This window comes from Mauremys reevesii, linkage group 10 (genome assembly GCF_016161935.1).
Source record: "Mauremys reevesii isolate NIE-2019 linkage group 10, ASM1616193v1, whole genome shotgun sequence".
Taxonomy (NCBI): domain Eukaryota; kingdom Metazoa; phylum Chordata; order Testudines; family Geoemydidae; genus Mauremys; species Mauremys reevesii.
In genome coordinates, this window is record NC_052632.1 from 28,877,000 (window position 1) to 28,902,172 (window position 25,173).

The window sequence follows — 25,173 nt, forward strand, 5'->3', positions numbered from 1 at the left end:
AATCATGTCTCCAAGTTCTCCTGGAGTAGTTCCTACTATCCAATAGTGAGTATTAATTAGAAAGGCGGATTAGTCTTATAATTTGATTTCTACATTTGCAATTCTGTGTTTTGCTATAGAATTTCTCTAATTCTGTACTGTTATTGCTTTTACTGAGAAAGAAAGGAGGGGGAATTCTCTCCAGAGATTGATAAGTTTAGACCCTGTGTATTGTTCCATCTTGGTTACAGAGACAGTTACTTTCTTTTTATTCTTTAATAAATCTTTTCTGTAAAGGACTTGGTTGATCTTTCCTTGGGTGGATTCTCAGGGAAAGGGGAGGAGGGAGGCATCTCTCTGTAGTTGGATCCCGGTATCTCTCCTAGGAAAAGGGAGGGGGGAGAGAAGAAGTGGGGAATGGTTTATTTCTCCTAGGTGTAAGAACTCCATGGATTTGGGGCTCTTGGGCTCCCCAAGGATTTTGGGGAAGGACTGTGTCCCAATACATGTACATTATTGGGTGGTGGCAGCTTTTACCAGATCTAAACTAGGATTTAAGTTTAGAAGGATCCATGCAGGTCCCCATCTTGTGAACCCAACAGCTCCAAGTGGGGGTGAGACCTATGACAGCAGACAACTCTGAAACTATAGAAAATGATGGTGATCTTGAAGGTGGATAGTCTTCAGAATCCTGTATGTTGAGGATGGATTCTCCTAAACAAAATAAGCCAATGCAGTTATTTAATTATTATTACCATACTGCTTATTACCATTGCATTCACTGACACTCACTCAGTACTACTTTCAAGGTGAAATTGTAAAAGAAAGATCTGCCTATTTCAACTATTTATTTTTTATTACAACTGCATCTAAAATGATAGTACCATAGAGTAACTATATTTTTTGCTCAAACATGAGAATTAAAGAATAGTCCAGAAGGAAGACAGGCAGTCCTTAAGAAAGAAGTATGAAATAAAAAAGTTTACCAACCTGAAGATCCTGCATGTTCAGACACATTCCTTTCATCATCTTCAACACAGCTTCCTCCTGAGAAGGAACACTTCTCATGATGCTGTTTCATTTGGGCAACCAGGCCTTGCATTTCTTTGTTGCACTGTTTGCATTTTGCACGGATGCCTGTCTTAGCCACAGGTAGAAGAACTTCATTAAAATATTCCCAAACTGGGTCTCTTTTATAGTCTGCTGCCATTATAGGGTTTCCCTTCTAGTGAGAGAATGATGTGGTAGATCTCAAATCAATGAAGGCTACACTCAGAAAGACCTCAAGACTTCTGGAATGTACTACTAAAACAGTTTCACTTTTGTTTCTGCTGCCTGTCCCTCCCTTCTTACATTTATCTCCAGACTTCTCCTTGTCCAGATCTATTCCTCCCCCAACAATCATCTGTTGATTGAACTTTTTGAAACTTTGCACTTTTAGAGAGAGCTAAGGGATGGACTCTATGCAGAGGGACAATAGGGTTGAGGTCTGTTATTTCTCACCTCTATATATTTATTTAAAAACAACATGCTTGTTAACAGCAAATATATCTCTGGAGACATAAATCCACAGTTTGAGAACTGCAAAACTAAGCATCTCTGATGGTATCTTCTAGACTGAGCACTGATTCCCATTGGGTAGATAGAAAGATTAACCTAACTAATCTATACAGAAGCCCCTGGAACCACATAAGATTGGGTCCCTAATTCATGAACTATTGGAACTCATTTACAAAACTTTTCTTAAACATTACATGAATATATTGTCTCATACTATAGAATAAGAATTTATACCTATTCTATGATGAGATATCTTTGAGCTATCATGTACCTTAATTAAAGCGCTCTTTAGATAGGTTTTTTTCCTCCAAAAGCATTTTATCAAAAAATCCAATTTAAATTAAAAAAACACATTTTTTAATTTTTTTAATTGATTTTTATCCAGCCTGCTCTAATTTTAGTAGATTGGCCATTTCTTTGGCCCACAAACTCAAAAAAACTGAACTTCTTTCAAATTATTTTCACTGTCAAGTTGTTGAATGTGAAAGGTCAGATGTGAGTAGGACACTCTGAAAACACTTTACACATTTATAATAGCAATATTAACAGAAGTGTAACTATGGAAGCACATTTTATGTCATCATAACATACACTGCTCTTACTGTCTACAAATAATCCAACAGTATGAGAGTTTGAATAAACTTATTGGCCGAGATTCCCAAAGGGTCCTCAATTTGGTTTCCAAAATCTCACTTTTCATTTAACTGTAGAACTTTACTTTGTGTGTATATGAATGACAGTTGTATGCACAAATAAGGTAGTTAGGTGTCTACTCAATTTGTGTGTGCACATCTGAGATTTTCAGAGTGCAAAACATTGTAGAGGTAATTTTCTCAGAGTTTATATGTTGACAGACTGCTACTATAAGATTATTTCTTTTTAGGCCTTGTCTTCATAAAAAATATTTTGAATATGGTCCGTGCTCAGACACCAGAGTGTTTATTGTACATATTGAAATTCTTTTGCTGTACATGCAGAAAAATGGAAAGCGTTCCTGAATTTGGTTATCTGTTCTAGGAATTTATATGGTTTGCATACCACAGTATTTGAGCACCTTTACAATCTTTAATGTTTACATCCACACAACACCCCTGTGAGGTGGGAAAATACTTATTCCCATTTTACAGATGTGGAACTCGGACTAAGGGGCTTGCCCAGCTTCACACAGGAAGTCTGTGGTGTACCAGAACCTGGACATCACAGGTTCCACACTAATGCCCTAATCACTGGACCATCCTTCCTCTAACTCAGTGGTTCTCAACAGGCTACATAAAAAGCACTGGTGAAGTCAGTGCAAACTAAAATTTCATACAGACAATGACTTGTTTATACTGCCCTATATACTATACACTGGAATGTAAGTAAAATATTTGTATTCCAAATTATTTATATTGATATGGTAAAAATGAGAAAGTAAGCCATTTTTCAATAACAGCATGCTGTGACATTTGTATTTTTTATATCTGATTGTGTAAGCAAGTAATTTTTAAGTGAGGTGTAACTTTGGAGTATGTGAGACAAATGAGACTCCTGAAAGAGGTACAGTAGCCTGGAAAGGTTGAGAGCCACTGCGCTAGCTAATAGCTAGAGCTTCCTAATAGCTCCAAACAATGTAATTTCTGGTTTTCTAGCAAAGAGATGGAGTGGGGTGGAATTTCCAAGTTACTAATCTTTAAAACACATTCTAATCTAAAAAGCGATAAGAGAGATGGCATTGTAAGTTTTTACTAATTCTAATGTAACATTTGTTAATAATTTAAAAAAGCTTTTCATACTCATCCTGGACTCAGGGGGAAGATGTGTTCTTTCCTGTGTGTTTTTTTTTTTTAAGGCTTCGCTACCAGTAATTTTCTACAGAACAAACTCTGCTCTCATTTATATCTATGCTATTCCACGGTCTTCAAACCAGGTACTCAGGTAAAACACTGGTATAACCATTTAGTATCCAGTAAAGTTGCACTGGAGGGAGGGCATAATTTGCCCATGAAATGGTTATTGCTGTGGAAGTGCAGGAAGAGAAAAGAACGTGGCTGTCTTTCAGATCCTAGGTGAGCCTGCAGGGCTGGTGGTTATAAAAAATATCTCTATTTTTAAACTGACAATATTTGATCTGGAGCCATGGGAGGTTATAAACATGTAACCTCTACAATGTCACTTTTATAATAACTTTTCAGAGAAGAACCTCACCTTAATGTTTTCTTCTAGATTTAAAATTATAAATAAAGCTATTCTTTTATTAAGATTAATGTTGGATTTTTGGTCTGCTGCAAAAAGCTGATCTGAGTGTTTAGTAAAATAAAGCCAGGGAAAAAACAAATGGGAATTTAATAACAAATAATTTAATAACAAATAGTTATGTGGAAGCTAAATCATGCCTTCTACTTTGCTGGAGTGCAAATGCTAAGAGGGCACAGGAACTTTTCTCTGTGTATGGAGCAGGCAAGATCTTTCTATAGCACTCCTGAAATCACAAAAAGAAATGTCTGACTAATGCATTGGCCCCTTCACCAGGCCTCAGGAGTGTCTGATTTGCAGGTAAAGGGCAACAGTTGGGGAGCACATAGCGGTACTTCTAAAAGGCCACAATATCTACCGAATGTTGTGTTGGCTTTCTGCAAAACATCAGGCACAGTGTCTTGGATGGCCTCTGACCTGCTGCTGGTCCCTTCCCTCTCTACAGTTGTTTTCTGAAAGGGAAGGGTATAGCCCTGGGTAAATTACTGGTTTGGGGAGGGAAGGAAAATAGTGAGGGGGGCATTGACAAATGCAAGAAAATTGTCTGCCAAGTAAAAGTAGTAACATACTCTGCTTTGTTACTGTGTAGTTTCCTCAAGAGAAAGATAAAATGACGTCAAACATAAAAGAGTGAGAGACAGAAACAATATGGAATTTCCTGAAAGGAAAATATTAAAGTAGTACTTGTATTGTCACTTTTTAAAATGGAGTCTAATAGGAAGAGTCATATTTAATATAAAATACTAATTCTAATTACACATTTTTATGAGCAAACGAAAAAGATCAACTATTTACTAAGAAGCTGCTGCCGCAAGAGTATGGAGATAGACATTTTTGGAAGTAAGGGCTGGGAGAGGGGATGTAATTAAACTTTGACTGATCTGTGTTGATATAGTTATTTTTAAATGGTCAGTTTTCTTAAAGCAAACAACTACACACATACACACAGTGGGCCAGATCATACCCCATAGATCCACATGCAGAAGGGACCTTTTGTATATGCAGTTATCCCCTATATCTGTATGAAGATAGAGATCCAGCCATATTGATGTCACTGTTCCATGTCACTCTCGCATAGTCTGGAATCCATGTCGGGAGAGGTGTCATAGACTGGGCACATGGAGGGGACAGATGGGAGGGAAGATGCATTTTCTCCCCCATTCAGTCCCACATAAATTAGACAAAATTATTCATACAGTTGCAGGCTATATTAACTTTTTTGGATTGCCTCTTTGGGGTATGAGTGAGGGTGAATTTGTCCCACAGACAGCTGCGGTCTAAGAATGGCCCTGGTTCTGCAGTGCCAGTGGCATATGCTGGCATGATGATGAGGTGTGGGGCAGATTTGATGTAGAGGCATAGGGACTTCATCCATTCCCTATTGGCAAGCCCTGCTGCCCTTCCAGCAGGAAAGCAAGACCTGACCCTCAATGGGACAACACTGTAAAGGTAATCATTTCCTCAAGGAATTCTGCAGGGAGATTTCTTCCTTTTTAAACCCCATCTTGAGTTTTCCGCAGTAGGGAGTAGTCTGGACCAGTAGAATTTCTTACAGCAGCTGTTAAGTTTCTCATGAAATCAAATACTGAATTGAATTTTCCATCTCTCAAACTGGACTTGAGTTTTATTGAGATACCTGCACTGTTTATAGCAACTAGCTACAATTCTCAAGCATTTTAAATGTATATATTTATTTAGTAAATATTTTCTTAGCTGTTTAAGGGTATGTCTACAGTACAGTGGCACAGCTCTAGCTATGCCTCTGTGGCTGTAGTGTAGACATGACAGTGACAGATGGGAATTTTCCATTACTACAGTAAATGTACCCCCTTGAGAGGTGGAAGAATTTTTCCATTGACCTAGCTACACTGGGGGTTCGGTCAACCTAATGACATCACACAGGATATGACATTTTTCAGAACTCTGAGCAATGTAGCTAGGTCAATCTAGTTTTAAGTGTCGGCCAAGCCTAAGATATTATAAGTAATCACTGCAGTTTTTCCTTTGATGGAAACAAACAAAACCAAGAACAACACTTCTGATGAGACTGTCCTGTAATCCCTGTTGCAGCAAGTACATTAGGCATTCTAGTATTTGTTCTTTGAGTGAAGAGTTTTCATTGTGAAAGAAATATTGGCAGTTCAAACAATGAAGAGCTATATAAAAGAATTACTAAATCCATCATACATTTTTTTTGTTGTTGTCCATTAAGGACCTTGTGGTCATCTCTCATAACCTAATTTACTGTGAATGAAGCAGTTGAAAACGTAAATATCTGAACAGCCACCAGGAAAAAAATTCCCAGTGGATAGTATCTGGCATGGCAGAATAAGATCACCTAAGGCATTCAGTCATAATTATCATTGGCACCATGGGATGGATAGATACATGTCTCAATTACTTTACAAAGATAAAAGGAAACAATAAGATTTACCATTCTGACATTGAAACTAAAGTAGATGTAGTATGCTTGTGTACATGCTTGTGAAAGTAGAATTCCGCACTGGAAAACTGTAGGTATCAGTCAAGATGTATTCTAGTTAATTTTAGTGTTTTTAACATGTTTGAATTAATTTCTGACTCATGATTCATCTTTGCTATAGCATACATCACTGAAGATGGAAAAATTCAATCTAAAATGAGCAAAAGTAGTCACATTTTAAAATGTCTGAGTGAATTTAGGGCTTATGAAGGTGAGAAGGAACTCAAGGGTTTGGATATACTCAAGCTTATGATATATTACGAACAGTGTGAGATTCTCCACACACTGTGTTTTTAGTAATCCACCTTACTTTGCACCTACAGAACCTCTCTCCTTCCAGAATGAAAATCTAATTGGGCTGTTGCAAACCACATTGTGTTGTCATGTTCAAAAATAGATATTAGGCTGAGATCACATAACCAATTTTCCTTAGAGACTTGAGCGAAAACTTGAGCTCAGTTCCCCAAAGATGATAGTTTTGTTCCCTAGTTCATTCAGACCATGATGTATGTACTGATTTTTTGCATGGTAGCTTCATTTATATAATATAGTAACCGCCAGCATACAGAGAGGCTGTGAAAGAAAATAGGTGACACTTCCCCCACCCCTGCTTTTTAAATTTATGAATGACAAATGTGTCAAACCTAAATCATCCAAGCTGTCATTAATCACCCTTTTAAGAGAGCAGCCAGAGGTCTGGTTTTGGTCTCATTGATTTCAGTGGGAGTTTTGCCATTAACTTCAATGGGAACAGGATTAAACACGGAAGCAACACATGAAGAACATCAGTTACAAAAAAAGTTAACTGTCTTATTTGTGGCCTTGGACATGTTAAGAATTGAATTGGCTGCATTACTCTGAGAGGTGGTTTCTCCAGAACAAGGCTGAAGTACAGTATTTTGTGATGGTGTGGTAGAGGTCTGGACAATGAGGTGGTCAGTTCTATGGAAGCTTACATAGTTATCAGGATTATCCCACCTTTCATGAGCTTTACATTCTTTAAATATTTTTAAGTGCCATGCATAAAATTCTAAGGACATTACAGATGAATAAGTTAGGCAAACAAATAAGACAGAGATCTACCTTTCAGTAAGGAGAACTGTGTAGGAGATGCACATGATCCATCTCAGTCATCAGCCCACCAAATTCAACCTGCCAAAAACAAACAAAAAGCCTGCTGGTAAGAGATCTGGAGTACCTGTAATTTCTATGGAAGTCAAAGGGACTTTCAGATCCTCAGCATCTCTCAGGATCAAGTCCAAAGTCAGAATCCGCCTCCAAAAAAATAATAAAAAAAGAAAAGTCTCAGAAGTATTGGCAGCTATTAAGGTAGATGTTCAACCAGATATCCAAGTACCACAGGAGACTGAGTCTGAATTTTAGAACTTGCGCTGACTTCTACTTTATGTAGTTTTACAGCAAGAAGCAAAGTTGAAATTGATGCAAATTCTGACTAGCATAGCACATAGTAACCACAAAGTTGAAGAGGATATAAAATAATATGGTGCGTGGTAAAGTGTTCTGCTCTCTTAAAGTAAAGTATATCAATCAACAATCACTATAATTTTATTTCTATCAGATGCCCAACAAACAACGAGTAGAATAATGATAATGCACAATGATTATAATAATCAGCAAGTCCTTTTGGATGTAAGTGGTTCTCTGGTGTAAAATATAATAAAGCTTTTGGAGAAGTAGGAAGAATAGAATATTTTTTGTAGAAATCAGTTGAAGATGACTGAAAAAATATTTCTAGTAACAAGGATTTAAAAATGAGCTCACTATCTATATTTTTCTCCCAATTGAACTGTTATGAAATATGTCAACTGGGGACTCTCTATCTTTTCTCAGATCTGAGGCCCTCACAAAAATGAGATATTCAAGAAAGTAAAATTGTGACTATTGTATGAAATTATCTTAGTTGGCTTCTCACACAGATACTTTTTGGTAACGTCGTTTGTGGAATGCAGTGTTCTGTTGCTAATTTTTACACTCTTAATGTTTCCAAGATGCTCCATTTCTGTTAAAACACATATCGTATCACCTAAGTGGAAGAAATATTGACTCTCCTCATTGGCCTTTTGAAAGAACTCAATTGCAGGGAGGTGAAAATAAGCAGCTAGTAAATTTCCAGATAAATTCTTAAAAGGAAGCACTTCTCATCTGCCTATCCCCACTTTCTTTGGGAGATACAGTAATTATCCCCTCTTTATTTCAAGACCTGAGAAGCAATAGATATTTTTAGAAAATCATAAGATGAAATATCAAGCATATTACAAATGGGTGAGAACCAGAGCAAATGTATTAGTGACTAATTTTTGTCTCTTACCGTCACAAGGTTCATGAGCCAGTTCCACCAAAATTATTTTCTTAAATAGCTGTAAAACATAAGTACAAAATACCATATCTGCAATGAGTTTGATTATTTCAGTTTAGCTCCTAGTGGCCCATAGCAAAGCTCTGGGGATTGTGTGGTAGTTGAGAGTTAGTTAGTAATAGCATTAAAATCTATCTGTGGTTTTGCAGTTTATAATGCCTGTGGAATTTAAAAAACAAAATATTAACCTTCCATTGTAAATATAGCCATTTATCATACAGTCTTTAAATCAAGCTGGCATTTAACAGTGGCAAATGCCAATATTTTTTTTGTCACTTACCCTCTTAGGAATTGTCCCATTAGTGATTCAGTCCAAGTAACATGAAACAACAAACAAAACATCACAGTATTAAAGGAAATAATAAACCCTTCAAAATAATGCTTCTTTTTGTTAGAATTTGCCACAGATGTGTTTATGGATATTATGTGATAGATTGTTCAGAGGTCAAAATAATTTTTCTTGTCTCCTGTTGCATCAACTGTCAAAATTAATAGGCTGTCTTGCAAGAGGCACTGAATAAGCTCTTATCAGAAAATAAGTACAACACAGCAGAAAATACAATCAGACTGTAGGTGTGAAAATACTATCAGTAAATGCTACTGTAGTCTTTCTATGGTAGCAAAATGGATATTTTAATAATAGAATATTAATGTATAATATTCTATATTGCATATTATAATGTATACTCTATATATTGCAACTTAATTATAATGCTTTAAGAACATTTTTCAGGTATTATAATGAGTTATTGCAGATACAGTTCATATCATTTAAAGGTGATCTGCAAAAGATTTTTTTAATTGTTTGAATTTTTTGCTGCTTTTATGTTGTAGACAGAAGCCAAAAAGGTTTGTTGGGTTTCTTTTCTTTTTAAAACACCCGTTAACAAACAGTGTTTTTTCTGTATTTTCCCTTCACTTGTTGAAGTTTTTAATTTTTTTTTTAAATCACCTCATTATTAAGTTGTCAAATTTTGGTCTTTTCTGATTTTACTGATGTAAGACGTATGGAAGTTAGGAGATTTGACCAAGGTCTCTCAGCAAATCATTGTGGACAAGAGCCCATAAGTTCTAGTATCCAGTGTAACAGTTAGATCACAGAGCCTGCCTTGGGATCTGCCACCTGATGTGCCAAGCCTGCGTCTGCCCCTGCTTTCCTGCCCTGTCAGCTTAGGACTTCAGTGCCCTGCCTGGTTTGAGCTAGACTCGCTAGCCTGCTGCAAACCCAGACCCAGGTCTGAATCATGTCACCTAACAGCTGTAGGCTTGACTGAAAGCAGCTTACAGAAGTGTTCTTGTCTTTAACACTCAGATGCCCAACTCCCAAATGGGGTCTAAACCCAAATAAATCTGTTTTACCCTGTATAACACTTATGCAGGGTAAACTCATAAATTGTTTGCCCTCTATAACACTGATAGAGAGAGATGCACAGCTTTTTGCCCCTCCCCCTGATATTAACACATACTCTGGGTTAATTAATAAGTAAAAAGTGATTGTATTAAATACAGAAAGTAGGATTTAAGTGATTCCAAGTAGTAACAGACAGAACAAAGTGAATTACCAAGTAAAATAAAATAAAACACGCAAATCTAAATCTAATACAGTAATACAACTGAGTACAGATAAAAACCTCACCAGTAAGCTTCCTTTTATAGACTAGCCTCCTTCTAGCCTGGGTCCAGCAGTCACTCTCACCCCCTGTAGTTACTGTCTTTTGTTCCAGTTCCTTTCAGGTATCCTTGGGGGTGGAGTGGCTCTCTCTTTAGCCAGCTGGAGACCAAATGGAGGGGTCTCCCCTGGGTTTAAATCGTCTGTCTCTTGTGGGTGGAGACCCTCTCCTCTCTCCTATGCAAAGTCCAGCTCTAAGATGGAGTTTTGGAGTCACGTGGGCAAGCCACATGACCATGCATGACTCAGAACTACAGGTAGCACGTGAACAATGGCTGCTACGTTGAACGTTCTCAAGTAGACTTCTTATGTGGATTGGAGCATTCCAAGATCCATTGTTCATTAAGTGCTTCTTGATTGGGCACTTAATTTTGCAAATTCCTTTCTAAAAAATCTGACCAAATACCTTACAAAGCTTACTTAGAAATCAAGCAAGTATACATCCAATATTCATAACTTCAAGTACAAAAATGATATATATGTACAAATAGGATGAATAGATTCAGTAGACCATAACCTTTACAGAGATATATTACATGGCACAGGTAGCATAAAACATATTACAGTTATGTCATATTCCCATAAAGCATTACACCCAGTACTCTTTATGGGAGTAATACACCCAGTACTCTGCCCAGACAGTAGATGAGCCTGTGACTCCTGTGTTTCACAGTAGCTGAGGTCCCATCTTGTGACAGTATGTGATCAATAAAATCATACCAGTGAATACTAGAAATCATGAATAGGGTGACATAGGGCTTGAACCTGAAAGGTGCTAAACTCCTCCTACAGAATGGTCTCAGCACTTGGCAGGACCAGGCCTTCAATCTTTAATAGGTTTTGGTTTGCAGTTTGGGTATTCTGGCCTTACCAGTTTGTAAATAGTGGTCAGTCCATTAAGGTGGCTGGCAGCAAAGAAACTGTCTGGTTTCCTAGTGTGAGAAAACTGCAAAAATAATAGACCATTAGTAGTGATAGAAAGAAATAAGAAAATGATGCAATAAATCAGTTTAGGAGAGCAAGAAATGTGAATAAAAGCCCAAACCCTGGTGCTTGGGGATCTTTCTACCACGAATACAGAACACAGAGAAATAATATTCCTGAATCATTGAAACTTAGTGCACTAAAATAATATGAGAAAAATTCACACGAGTTGTAGGGTTCACATGTAGTCTGAAGAGTAAACAGACTTATGTAAGTAACTTGAGTTTGGGGGGGGGCAGAGAAGGATCACTCATAGCTAAGGCTATGTGTCAGTCACAGATATTTTTAGTAAAAGTCATGGACAGGTCATGGACAAAACAAAAATTCATGGACACCATGAGAATTCTCCAGCATCTATCTTTGATAAAAGAATTCAAAACTGGCTTATGACTCCAGTTGAGGCACATATTTGACAAAGGAGCCTGTATGGTAAATATAAAAAATGAAAACAAAAGGAGTAGATTGAGTTAAAATGGAATCTACATAGTTACATTCGTAGCAAAAAAGCAAGCAACCCCAAATTATCACAGGAAGTAAAACTAACATGGCGCCTAAACTAAAATAACACACTGCACAGTTAGTTTTCCCCGTTTTTGACATAATTTGGTCAGCAGGAAGCAGAGTAATAGCACTTTAAATGGGTTTAAATTAGTAGATTTGAGATGTATTGATTAAAAATGCATTTTGAGTATTAAATTCTATGTTCTTTGGACACCACTGGCCTGCATGAATTACCTGGTGATGTATGATTGTCTGGGCAACAGCAGGAGCTTAGCAACACCAGCTCATGTAGCTGCCAGAGAACAGAGTTGGCTTTTGTCATTTTTTAAATGCCAACTGGATCCTTTTAACCATTTGTCTATATTTAGAAATTTCCTCTGTAATTTTTTTAAACTTCCACAGCCAGGGCTGAATTTTAATGCCAAGTCCATGGCAAGAGAATTGTGGAAGTCCAAAGGTATTAATTATAGCCATCTGTCAAGGAATTGGACAGGCATGACAACGTGAATTAGGTTTGAGCTGCATCCTGAAGATAAATGGAGGCCATCGTTGACCATATTTGTCTTGAACTCTTTGGTGTTTCAGATTTGGGGCTAGATGTGTCAAGTAGACGCTGCTTTGGAAAGTAGGTAATGCAGAGTTGCACTGCCACAGTGGGAATTCAGATACAACAATCCATCTGTAAATGCCTCAACATGCTGGAGTTTGCAAGGTGGCCCTGCCTCTTCCTTACTCCTTATTCACTCTTACTACACCGAAGATTCAGGGCTGCAAAGCCATACTGAAGAAAGGTCTAAACTGCACACACCTGTAGGAATGGGAAGGCTCCTTGCTCCCTCTTCCCCTGTGTAAAGTCCAGGCTTAATCTGACTGTTATTAAATACAAATCTCCTTAAGTATGTGAATAATATGTCTAATATACATACGCATTTCATAAATTATATTAATGTTAAGGAAATACTATTACAAACACAGAGGTATTTTCATCTGGATTAAACTTTAAGTATCAAGAGCACACAAACATGTATGCAAAATAACATGTAAAAATTGATGAATGTGAAGTGCCTTCCAAAATCTGAGAGGGATGAGGTGTGGAACATGCTTTCGGAAGTCTTAAAAGAGTAACACTCTGATACGGAAACTACAGAACCCAAACCATCAAAAAAGAAAATTAATGTTCTCCTGGTGGCATCTGACACAGATAATGAAAGTGAATATGCATCAGTCTGAACTGCTTTGGATTGTTATCAAGCAGAACTCGTCATCAGCATGGACACACGTCCTCTGGAATTGTGGTTGAGCTTATGCTCAAATAAATTTGTTAGTCTCTAAGGTGCCACAAGTACTCCTGTTCTTTTTATTGATAGTATGTATGGAGAAAAAAAGTTTGCATGTTCACAAGGGACTTTGTTTTGAGTGTTGTATGCTGAAGGTCTCATGCTGCAAGTACTAAAACATCCTTGGAATTTCTTCATATTATAGATGACAATTTCCATACTCAGAGTGTGGTAACCCACATGGGGGAATTCTGTATTAGGACTATATTCATCTTGACAGTTAAGAAGATTTGATAGAACAAAAAATTAATGGTGATTTAGGTACAAGTGAGGATGATTTTATTCTGCTTGCACATTACAAATGTGGTCAAGTCCAAACTAGTAATATATATGTAGTTGGTACTTCAAAAGACCCAGTTTCTCAAAGCTGAAAACAATTGTGAGCCAGATCAGCCCGGAGGAAGAATTTAATGAGAAAAATTTGAATGATAATTGGGAGTTGTCTAAGAATTTGCTAGGTGTCCAAAAAGCCACAATCCAACAATTGAGGAATGAGTCTGTACTGGTTAAGAAACTGTTAAGAAACTCTTTTTTTCAAATTTCCTGTGTGGCCTTGAGAAAAAAATCGCCTATTTTTGCCTCAATTATCTTATCTATAAAATGAAGATAGCGTCCTTACAGTTCTCATTTGGGGTGTTATGATGCTTAATCCATTAATTGGTCACTCTCTACCTGGAGTCTAATCACACTGGGAGAGAAAAAATAATTTAAAGTAGCTTCAGGTCTTACACCTCCTTTAGAAACAGGCTGCCAATTTTTGTAGTTTTAGAATTATATTTTCATATTTTTGTTGTTGGGCCTGGGACCCCCATAACTACCAGAAAACAGTGAAATGACTATACACCGAGAATGGTCAAATGATCTACGTAAACAAGCTAGAAAAAATTTTCTGGAATAATCAGTCATTTTTGAAAAGTTGTTTGCAACAATATTAGTTAGAAAATAATTCAGTGTTTTTTGTTGTTGTTGTTGTTAATTGTGTCCCTTTAATGTTAGGTGTTCAGGTTGTTAGGTGATGAGTGGCTTAGAAATAAAAATAATGGAAACCCTTCTGCAACCCTCCATATCAGGGTGAATTTCATCCTTAGGTATTATAATTGATTAAGACCTTTTTAGAAGGCTGTCAAATTGCCTTTCTCTTTTCTTTTCTCTTTTCTTTTAAGTTAGGCTTAGTGGATGGTGAAATTATTTATCTTTTGTTTTAAGAATAATAGTAAACAAAGACCTGCCAGAAAACACTGAAAATAGATTTTTTTTAAAATATCTAGATCTGAATGCTGGTGCAGAGAGTTTGAGACTGATACTTGAAATGACTTCAAGTTTTTACTTGGGAGATAACAGTGATCTTTTTGCACTTCAGTAATTCTAGTGTCTGCAATTGATCAGAGCTGCCCTTAGTAGTAGGTGTAACAGCTGTCATTGGTATTACTATAACAAGTGTGTGGGATGTACCATATTTGTAGATCTGTCAGTGTTAAGCACTGCCCATATTTTCAGTCTAATTTTTTCTTTTTGTCTCCTCAGAGAATTTATCTCACAAATGCTTAAAAATGAAAAGGACTCTTTATTTTGTTTTCTTAGAACATTTCTAGGTAACTCTCTAAATTTAAGAAGACGACATAATATAATCAAGCCAGGCTTGATTAAGCATATCGCAGAAACTGCATCACAACTTCAAACATTTAATGGTTTCCAAATAGTGTCTTCTATTTTGATGTTAAAATAGTAATAAGAAGATGATATATTCCAACCTGTTTGGCTATTGAATGCAATGTGTAAACAATATTCTTGTAGCATGCGGGGTAGAAGTCAGGGTACAGAGAGCCTAAGGCAGTGTTTCCCAAACTTAGGATACCTCTTGTGTTGGGAAAGCCCTTGGCGGGCCAGGCCGGTTTGTTTACCTGCTGCATCCACAGGTTCGGCCGATTGCGGGTCCCAGCAGCTGCCATTGGCCTGGAGCAGCGAACTGCGGCCAGTGGGAGCCACAATCGGCTGAACCTGTGGATGCAGCAGGTAAACAAACCAGCCCGTCCCGCCAGGGGCTTTCCCTACACAAGCGACGTCCCAAGTTTGGGAAACACTGGCCGAAGGGAATTAAGGCACTCAACTCCAGTGGAATGTCAGTGGTCATTTAGGTGCTTGACTTTCTTCTGCATCCAACGAAGTGGGTATTCACCCACAAAAGCTTATGCTCCAATACGTCTGTTAATCTATAAGGTGCCACAGGACTCTTCGCTGCTTTTACAGATCCAGACTAACATGGCTACACCTCTGATACTTGACTTTCTTCTATTTCTTTGAAAACCCCAGCATAAATGTATGTCTCCCAAAAACAAACTCAAGTTTGTTGTTGAGTGGCTGATTTTCATATAAACCATGGATTGAAATAGCAGTTGTTTGGATGGTTTGTTTGAAAAGTAGTAGATCATAATGGCATACAAAAAGTCACCTGACCTGGAGATGACTATGTACTTTCTACAGACCCATCATTTTAGAGTTTGTGTGTTGGCATTGCAAGTCATAGAAGCTTTAAGAAAGCGGAGAATATGGTGCTGTGTGTGCTGACTCATCTGAACACTCAATGGTCTGAAGGCTCAGATGAAGCTTCAGCTTCTTTCTGCTATTCAAAATATCAGTTAGGGATTTGAGAGAAACAGGGAGAGGGGGCCACTTGGAAAGTGTGCATCTGGAGAGGCAATGTACTCTGAGAACTCTAGTTGGAGGAAAGTAAATTTTCTGTCACCCCTGAGAGTTGCTGGAGACATTGAGAAGAGGTACATAAAAGTCTGATGCTGTGATAGGAAGCTCCAAGTCTGAGACTTGCCTTTTCATGCTTATCTTTGTGATGAGGAAGAAGAGAGATTTTCAGGAAGGCATATACGCTGCCTTGACCACAGTCAATAGAGAATTACATCGTTGCATGGAGTGTGGAGCATAACTCTTTCTTGAAGAATAGATAGAGGACATTTGCTATTGTTCTTGGAAGCAAGAAAATCTACTTTGGGGTGCCAATTTTCTGAAGATGCTGTTGACTACCAATTACTACCAATAGGCATTATGCTGCTCTTAGTGCCTGTCATGTAGGTTATCTAGAGGAGAGCTGATTTTGCCTGTCTGGTGAAAAGAGATTGAGAGGGCATATTGATGAGTGCACCATGCCCAGAGGATGTGGTTTTGTGCCACAAGAGAGTGGCATATTTTCCCCTTGGAAGTTGAGGCAGTACATTGCAGATGTTTTTCAAAATGTGTGTACCGCATATCTAATATAAGAAATAAAATAAAATAATTTATTGCTGATCATCAGATCTCTCAGCGATCTATTGTATTGCAAGGTAGTCAAGATTTCTTTGTCTTATCTCTACTCTGAGTCTGTAAGCTCATTTAGATTTTCATTTTCAGCCCAGGCTCAAGTTATCTGGCCCTGTTGCTTGCTTGGCTGACAGAATGAAATGCACATTAAAACATTAGAAGGCACCTTCCACCAAAGAAGGGCATTGTCAGCCATGCCTGTATATTATCTCTTCCTGACTAGTAATTTACACAGCCAGTTGTGTAGAGATCTTGTAGTCTTGCAAATGGAGATGTGCAAGCACAACATGCTGTGATAATTCCACAGTGTTGATTCTTCATTCTAGAGGTTGCCCTTTGAATGTTCATAAATTTTCTTTTGGAAAAGAAAGCAGTAACTCCTGTAGAGTCAAGAGTTGTTCTGATGTGTGTCTGAGGTGGGGTGAAGATGTCTTCATGAGCCAGTTGCCCAAATAAGGATTGAAAGTGAACATTTTGATGTCATAAATGAGCCACCTACATTTTCAGGTATTTGGTAAAACTTAGAACAATAATCACACTAAACAGGAGCACTGCATTCTAGTAATGGTCTGTCTGAGATTTCTTAACTAAATGGTAGAAATATCAGTCTCAAAGGTTTAGAGCCCAGAGTCAGTCTTGTCAATATAGGGAAGGATTGATGGCTGCCAGTGTCATCATTGAAACTTGAAGTTTCAACGAATTTGTTCAACCTCCTCGAATCTAATATGAGAAAGAGGCTGTAATTATTTCTCTGGTATAAGGAAATACTGTGGTGAGTTACTTATTTTGTTTAAAAAATGATCAGTGTAGCAATCTCAGGTTTTAGCAGTATCTTATGAGGGGCATCGCTATATGGAATAGGGAGTGAGATTTGGGAGGCAGTAAGAAGTGGAATTGAATCATGTAGCCTTTTTTCCATCTCCACAATAATCTGATTTAATGTCATTCCATTCTGCAAAGCAAAATAAAATCATCCTTAACTAGGGAAAGGGTAAAAAATCTGAAGGCTGATCTACGGCAAGACTCTGGGTTCCTGCCTACATTGCTGTCTGCTTCCAAACCCTGGTTGAAGGCACTGAGGGAGAGAGTCTTTGTTGTTTCTGGTGAGTCCTGTAGTGTTTTCCATCTTGGCAATGCCTGGGAAGACATCTTCGATGCCTTTTGATATTGAAACTGCTCTGCTAGTGGAAACTGCCTCTGGTATCTAAAGGGGGAATTTTCTTCTTGAAAGAAGGCTAGGAAAAATCCAAAAAACTAGCTGTCAGTTTGAATCTTCACAGATTCTTTTCCATCTTCCTGCTGAAGAGGCCTAATTCTTTAAAAGGTAGGAATGAAACTTTAGTTTGAAATTCCAGGGAGAGGTCAGAAGTCTAAAGACAAGGAGGGCCTCAGCCTTTACTGGTGATCTAGCTGCAGTGTCCAAGTAACAGTATACAACTCTCAAAGAATGCCTGGATACATTCTGGTTCTCCTGATGGTGGCTTTTACACTAGTTATGTGGTTGATAATGCTTCAAAAATATTCAGTGTCATTTTTAGTTTCCATTTTAAATCCGTTTCCTCACTACAGTATGACAAAGTAGGTGAGGTAATATCTTCTATTGGATCAACTTCTGTTGGTGAGAGAGACACGCTTTCGACTCTCACAGAGTTCTGCTCTGTTTGGCTCAAAAGCTTGTCTCTCTCACCAACTGAAGTTGGTCCAGTAAAAAAATATTACCTCACACACCTTGTCTCTCTAATATTCTGGGATCAACATGGCTACAACTACAATCCTCATTACTGTGTCATTTGCTTATGATACCATGTATTGCAGTTGTATCTAGTTTGTTGGCTCTGAAAAATTTGACTAGAGAGACACACCAGCTACAAACAATACTCTATGGTTTTGATGGATAGCTTTCTCTATTTGCAATAATCTGTCCAGATGCTGTATATTATGAATGTCTAGCCTTTATTGAAACTCTCCTCCATCCACCAGAACTATGAAATGTTTATTGATTCTTAAATCTTTACTTTTAGTGACTTTCCCTTAAATAGTTGACGCCTCTATTGCAAAGAATTATTTAGTATGTTGAAACTCAGTTAATTTTTCAAATGGCATTTACTGTATCTTGTTAGCTATAATGGTTTATTTTGGAAATAAGAATTTCTTACAGATAAACTTTTCCATGATCAGGAGCACACAGAACTTGATTTATTTCCGTGTTAAGGTCACTTGAAGGCAGAGCAAGGCATGGCTTTTAGGGTCACCTGTTTCATCAACCTCTAAATGTTCCAGGTTTTCTCTGTTTCCTAGAGTCAGAAACTGTGCTTTTTCTGTCAAATGCACCAGATAATAAAGGGAGACTTGAGAGAAGAACAAGAACACTGCTTCTGGTGATTAGCCTGTGTCTAGGCTGCAGCCATTCATGTGAACGATCATCATGAATCAATTTTCCTAGCCTAATAAATCATATGTTATGTTCTCCATGAATAGATGTATATTTTTAAGTTTGAACAATATGTGGTTTCTTCTACAATGTAAAAATACTGGGCTTCTTAAAAACTTTTTTCACTTGAGCTCCAATGGGAGACTTTCAATTAAATAGAAAATTTATACAGGTTTGTGATCTAGGGATTGATGAAGATTTAAATTTCTGGTCACATGTATCGACCAATGTGGTCCTTCATATTGAAATGTGGGTGTGATTTGGCACCACCTGCAACCAGAAGGATCTTCTTGCAGAAAATGTGACACTATTCTTTTAAATCCATCATTATTTGGCACCAATGCCTGGTTGAAACTGGCATATCTCCTGTGAGTGGGCACAGTGTAGTTTTGACAGATGGGGCTGAGTATAGCTGTGCCAGAGAAGAGCGTGGAAATCTAGTTTGGGTATTAGAGCCCTGATTCTATCCAAGAGCGCTGAAATTTAAGCCTCTTCAAAGCTTCATTTCTTTGGGTTGTGGAGCAATGTTACCAAAATGACTGGAGTAATAATACATTAATATATACTGAAGTATTTCAAAATGCTTTGAGAACTGTGTATATTTATATATGAATCCCTTCACACTCCACTGTAGTACAGTCACCTCTGAACAAACATAGTAGCTCACTGGAATTCTACTCAGTGGTTTAGGTCAGGACGTGCAGTAGAATACAGTAACTCCTCCCTTAAAGTTGTCCTGGTTAACATTGTTTCGTTGTTACGTTGCTGATCAATTAGGGAACATGCTCGTTTAAAATTGTGCAATGCTTCCTTCTAATGTCATTTGGCAGCCGCCTGCTTTGTCCACTGCTTGCAGGAAGAGCAACACACGTTGCAGCTAGCTGGTGGGGGCTTGGAACCAGGGTGGGTCGGCAGCCCTCCTATCAGCTCCCCACTCCCCTAAGTTCCCTGTGCTGCAGCCGCCCAGCAGGCTATCAATCAGCAGTTCAGCTATCCCTCCCCCCACTGCCATGTGCTGCTCCTGCCCTCTGCCTTGGAGCTGCTCTGAGAGACTCCTGCTTGCTGTGCAGGGAGGGATGGGGGGGGCTAATGTCAGGGTGTCCCCCTCCCCCCTGCTCCTGAACCCCACTTACCCCTTCTCCATAGAGAGCAGGGAGGAGACACGGACAGAGAGAGAGAGAGAAAGATCTTTGGGCAGCAGCTGCTGTCTCAACTTCCTGATTCACTTAAAAAGACAATGCACTTAAGGGTGGGTCCGCTTACTTAAAGGGGCAGTGTGCATCTCTCTCTCTCACACAACACCAAGTGTGTGTCTGTCTCTGTCTGCTATGCTGTCTCCCTTCCCCCATGTTCGTGGTGCCTTGATGAGAGGCTACATTAACAATGTGTTAACCCTTGAGGGCTCAGCCAAGTGCTAGTTCATCATTTAGCAGCAAGGCATTCCCTGGGAAATATCCCACCCTCTTCCACCCTCTAACTTCACCACCTCAACCAAGCTTCACAATCATCATAGCTGTGAACAGTATTAAATTGTGTGCATATCTATATAATATACAGTTTTTTGCCAGAAAGTGAGAACAGGGGTTCATATGGCACTGTTGGAGCCGGTATCGCAAGATATATATGTGCCAGATGTGCTCAAGTTTCATATGTCCCTTCATGCTTCAATCACCATTTCAGAGGACATGTGTCCATGCTGAGGACGAGTTCTGCTTGATAACAATTCAAAACAGTGCAGACCAACACATATTCATTTTAATTATCTGAGTCATATTCTTAAACTATTGGTCGAGTGCTGTAGCTAATCTTAGAAATCTCACGTTGGTACCTTCTTTGCATTTTGTCAAACTGCAGTGAAAGTGCTCTTAAAATGAACAATGTGTCATCATCCGAGACTGCTATAACATGAAATATATGGCAGAATGAGGGTAAAACAGCATGAGGCATATAGTGCTCCCCCAAGGAGTTCAGTCACAAATTTAATTAACACATTATTATTTTAACGAGCGTCATCAGCATGGAAGCATGTCCTCTGGAATGATGGCCAAAGCATGAAGAGGCATACGAATGTTTAGCATATCTGGCACGTAAATACTTTGCAATGCTGGCTACAAAAGTGTCATGCAAACACCTGTTCTCACTTTCAGGTGACTGTAAATAAGTGGGCAGCATTATCTCTCGTAAATGTAAACAAACTTGTTTGTCTTAGCGATTGGCTGAACAAGAAGTAGGACTGAGTGGACTTGTAGGCTCTAAAGTTTTATGCTGTTTTGTTTTTGAGTGCAGTTATGGAACAAAGAAAAATATACATATGTAAGTTGCACTTTCATGATAGAGATTGCACTACAGTACTTGTATGAGGTGAATTGACAAATACTATTTATTTTATAATTTTTACAGTGCAGTGAGGACTGTACACTTTTTGTATTCTGTATTGTAATAGAAATCAATACATTTAAAAATGTAGGAAAACATCCAAATATTTAATAAATTTCAATTTGGATTCTGTTATTTAACAGTGTGACTAAAACATCTATTAATCGCGATTAATTTTTTTGAGTTACTGTGATTTAATTAATAGCCCTAGTTTAAACTAAAACCAGCACTCCCAGGAGTCTACTACTCCTTTGTACTACTATTGAGACATTGGTTCGGAGCAAAGAGCACCACTCACTGAAGTACCAACAGCATTTCCTAAATCATGTTGGGGTTTTCCTTGTAATCCTCCTATCTAGGTGCTGACCTGTTTAGTTTGCAAAATCTGATGAGATCACAGTCCAAAGTGGTGTTGCAAAAGGTATTGGAATGTAGAAAAATAACTTAGAGGCTTTAAAAGGCAACATTTGGCTTTTGAGACAACGTCTGTCTTTACCTCCTGTCCAAATCATTGTAACCATGTGTTGGCATATCAATTTTTATTCCTATTATTACATATAAAATTTATGGAGAGGAACGTCAAATCAAGATCTCCTTTTAACATGCTTTCATTTCATGAGAATAGTTCCCAAAATAAAAGTTTTTAAAAACAGCGTTCATACTGTGTATATTGTGACAGGTTCGTCAGAGAGACCCCCTTGGAACTGTCACTTGATGTGCTGAAATTATTTCTGAGCCCATTTTCCCTGAGGGCTTGGGAGTCCAGAACTCTGCCTTGTTGAGCCAGACATGCTAGTCTGCTGCAACACAGACCCGGGTCTGAACCACTCCCCCAAAGCTGCAGGCTTTAACTGAAAACCACTCAGCACCCAGACACCCAGTTCCCAATGGGATTCAATCCTCAAATAAATCCATTTATTATAAAGCTTATACAGGGTAGACTCATGAATTGTCCGGCCTCTATAACTCTGATAGAGAGAGATGCACAGCTGTTTACTCCCCCAGGTATTAATCATTTACTCTGGGTTTGTTAATAAACAAAAGTGATTTTATTAAGTATAAAAAGTAGGATTCAAGTGGTTTCAAATAATAACAGAACAAAGTAAGTTACCAAGCAAAATAAAACAAAACATGCAAGTCTAAGCCTAATACATTACGAAACTGAATACAGGTAAATCTTGCCCTCAGAGATGTTCCAATAAGCTTATTTCACAGACTAGACTCCTTCCTAGTCTGGGCCCAATCCTTTCCCCTGCTACAGATCTTGTTAGTTACAGTTCAGGTGGTAAGTAGGGGATTTCTCATGACTGGCAGCCCCCTCTGTTCTGTTCCACCCCCTTTTATAGCTTTGGCACAAGGCAGGAATCTTTTGTCTTTCTGGGTACCCACCCCTTCTAAATGGAAAAGCACCAGGTTTAAGATGGATTCCAGTACCAGGTGACATGGCCACATGTCCTGTGAGATCTCCATTCTTTCCAGCCTGACTCTCAGGAACACAGAAAGGCTTACAACCAATTGTTCTAGTTAATGGGAGCCATAAAGATCCTAAGCCACCATTAATGGCCCACACTTTGCATAATTACAATAGGACCTCAGAGTAATACTTCATATTTCTAGTTTTAGATACAAGAATGATACATTCATACAAATAGGATGAACACACTAGTAGATTATAAGATTTGTAATGATACCTTACAAGAGACTTTTTGCATGAAACATATTCCAGTTACATTATATAAACATATTTCCATAAAACATATGGAGTGCAACATCACATATATATTGGAGCTAAAGTTGTACCAAAACATCTACAAAACCAAAAATCATAGACAAAATATTATCAAGCATATTGGTTGGTATGGGTAATGTGAGCCCAGTTTTTGACTCTAGTGAAATAAGATTTGTGTTTCCTGAAGAAGTGATACTGTAATTAAGTCTCTATTTCCTGAGTAGTTTTTGACAAGTGGCATTTAGCTAAAATGATCCTATTACCTGGTCAACGTTCCTATTGAGCAACTCCTCTCTGTAATGCATCAGCCTACATGGAAAAAAGTTGCTAAAAGATTGTACTGCATCACACTGAAAATACACTTCCATATTTAAATTGTACAGCATCAATTAACTATATCCTGGTTTTGCAGTGGATAAGGAGCCTGTAATCAGAACATGGCCTTTATTCTATAATAAAGAATCTTATTTTAAAACTTTGAAGTATGCCAAAAGAATGTCTTAATGTTACCTTTTTTCACGTTTTGCTGCAAAGTAGTAATGGATATATTCCTCTTACAGCGTGTGTATAATATAAATTTGTGTGTGTATTATGTATAAAACAGATTTTGGGAATAATTCTGCCTTGATCTATACCAGGGGTAGGCAACCTATGGCAAGCTGATTTTCAATGGCACTCTCACTGCCCAGGTTCTGGACACTGGTCCAGGGGGCTCTGCATTTTAATTTAATTTAATTTAAATGACGCTTCTTAAACATTTTAAAAACCTTATTTACTTTTACATACAACAATAGTTTAGTTATATATTAGACTTACAGAAACAGACCTTCTAAAAACATTAAAATGTATTACTGGCACGCAAAACCTTAAATTAGAGTAAATAAATGAAGACTCGGCATACCACTTCTGAAAGGCTTTCGACCCCTGATCTATACCATCTTCAAGACCTCTACTCTCAGTGGGATAGCATTGCAGAATTAGGCCCACTATTTTTATACAAAAACAGATATTCTGAACATTGTACTTCAACAGATAATTTGAATCCCAGAGGATACAAATCTGTGAAAAGAAATAAACAATCCAAATAGTAACTGATGTGGTATGTTATAATGCAATCCATCTCAAGAAGGGTTCTTTAAATCAATAACTCTGGTATTTACCACTTCAATAGATGGTCTTTTTTTTTTCAGTTGGAGAAGAAAAAATATTTGTATGTGAATGTTTCTAACTATTGAAAAGTTGCAGTTAAACTAATCTGTGGGTTAACTGGCTTTACATAGTAACCCTGAATTGTCCTGCTACATCTCTGATCGTTATCTTACATGTATTTAAATGGATTCTGAATTTATTTATAATTTAAATGGAAAGACGTTTTATTTAACAAGTGTATGTTCTTTTGCGTTAGCACTTTCAAAACATCTTTCATTTGCAGAAAGTAAGATTTGCAAAGCAGACTAAATCAGAGGGAAATGCAGAGCTATGGGCAGAAAGTCAGAATCAAGGGCAGTGGCAGAGTATTTTTGAATTGACAGTACAAAGGCAGTTTGTATTGTGTACATTAGAAATAGAAAACGTTGACATAATAATGCTATCCATGGCTTTGTCTGATAGCTGCTCCATGGTTTGGTTTTTTTAGTTTGGCTTACAGATTCAGCTGAATGGAAAACCTGAGCTCATTAAAATGTGTACAGTTCATTATCTGTGGCTGAAGGAGCATGCATTTCCTATTTCCATTGGTTTTGGACATGTAACAGATTTATTTTTATTTCATTTTAATTTTGTGAACTGATCCTCAGTTCTAAAACAAGAAAAGGTTTATTTTCTAGGTAGCTTGGCTACAGCAAAAATAATGTATGAAAAGTTGGCAACATTACACCAATAATAACTAGCAACAGTCTTAAAAATAAAAAGCAAACACAGAACCATGCTCTCTGGATGTACATACTTTTAATGATCTGCGAATGTTGTAGTAATAACCATAATGCTGAGAATAGAAATATAATAATTATAAATATAAATATTCTTACATTTCTGCCATCCAAGATAGTAGAAATTTTGAGAGATCAAGTGATTGCATGAGAATTCGACCACTTTCTGTTTGCTGTTTTGCAAGAACAGGTAGTCCTGCTGAAAAGAATTTGGGAGTTATAATGGGTCACAAATTGAATATAAGTCAACAATCTGATGCAGCTGCGAAAAAGGCT

At 37.8% G+C, this 25,173-nt stretch overlaps 1 protein-coding gene and 1 long non-coding RNA gene across 12 annotated transcripts in view; one reads left to right on the forward strand and one right to left on the reverse strand.

Annotated features, from left to right (window-relative positions):
- FAM189A1 (family with sequence similarity 189 member A1) overlaps positions 1–25,173 on the forward strand; it is a 424,039-nt gene that overhangs the window by 41,156 nt on the left and 357,710 nt on the right. The gene's annotated exons all lie outside the window — the stretch shown is intronic.
- On the reverse strand, positions 1,057–9,235 carry LOC120373380. 2 transcript variants are annotated; one of them, XR_005585516.1, is made up of 3 exons: positions 7,340–9,235; positions 4,133–4,226; positions 1,057–1,116 (listed from the first exon to the last, which is right to left on the reverse strand). It is a non-coding gene; the product is annotated as an uncharacterized LOC120373380 (long non-coding RNA). The 2 variants fall into 2 exon arrangements; XR_005585515.1 differs by lacking the exon at positions 1,057–1,116 and adding an exon at positions 3,863–4,000.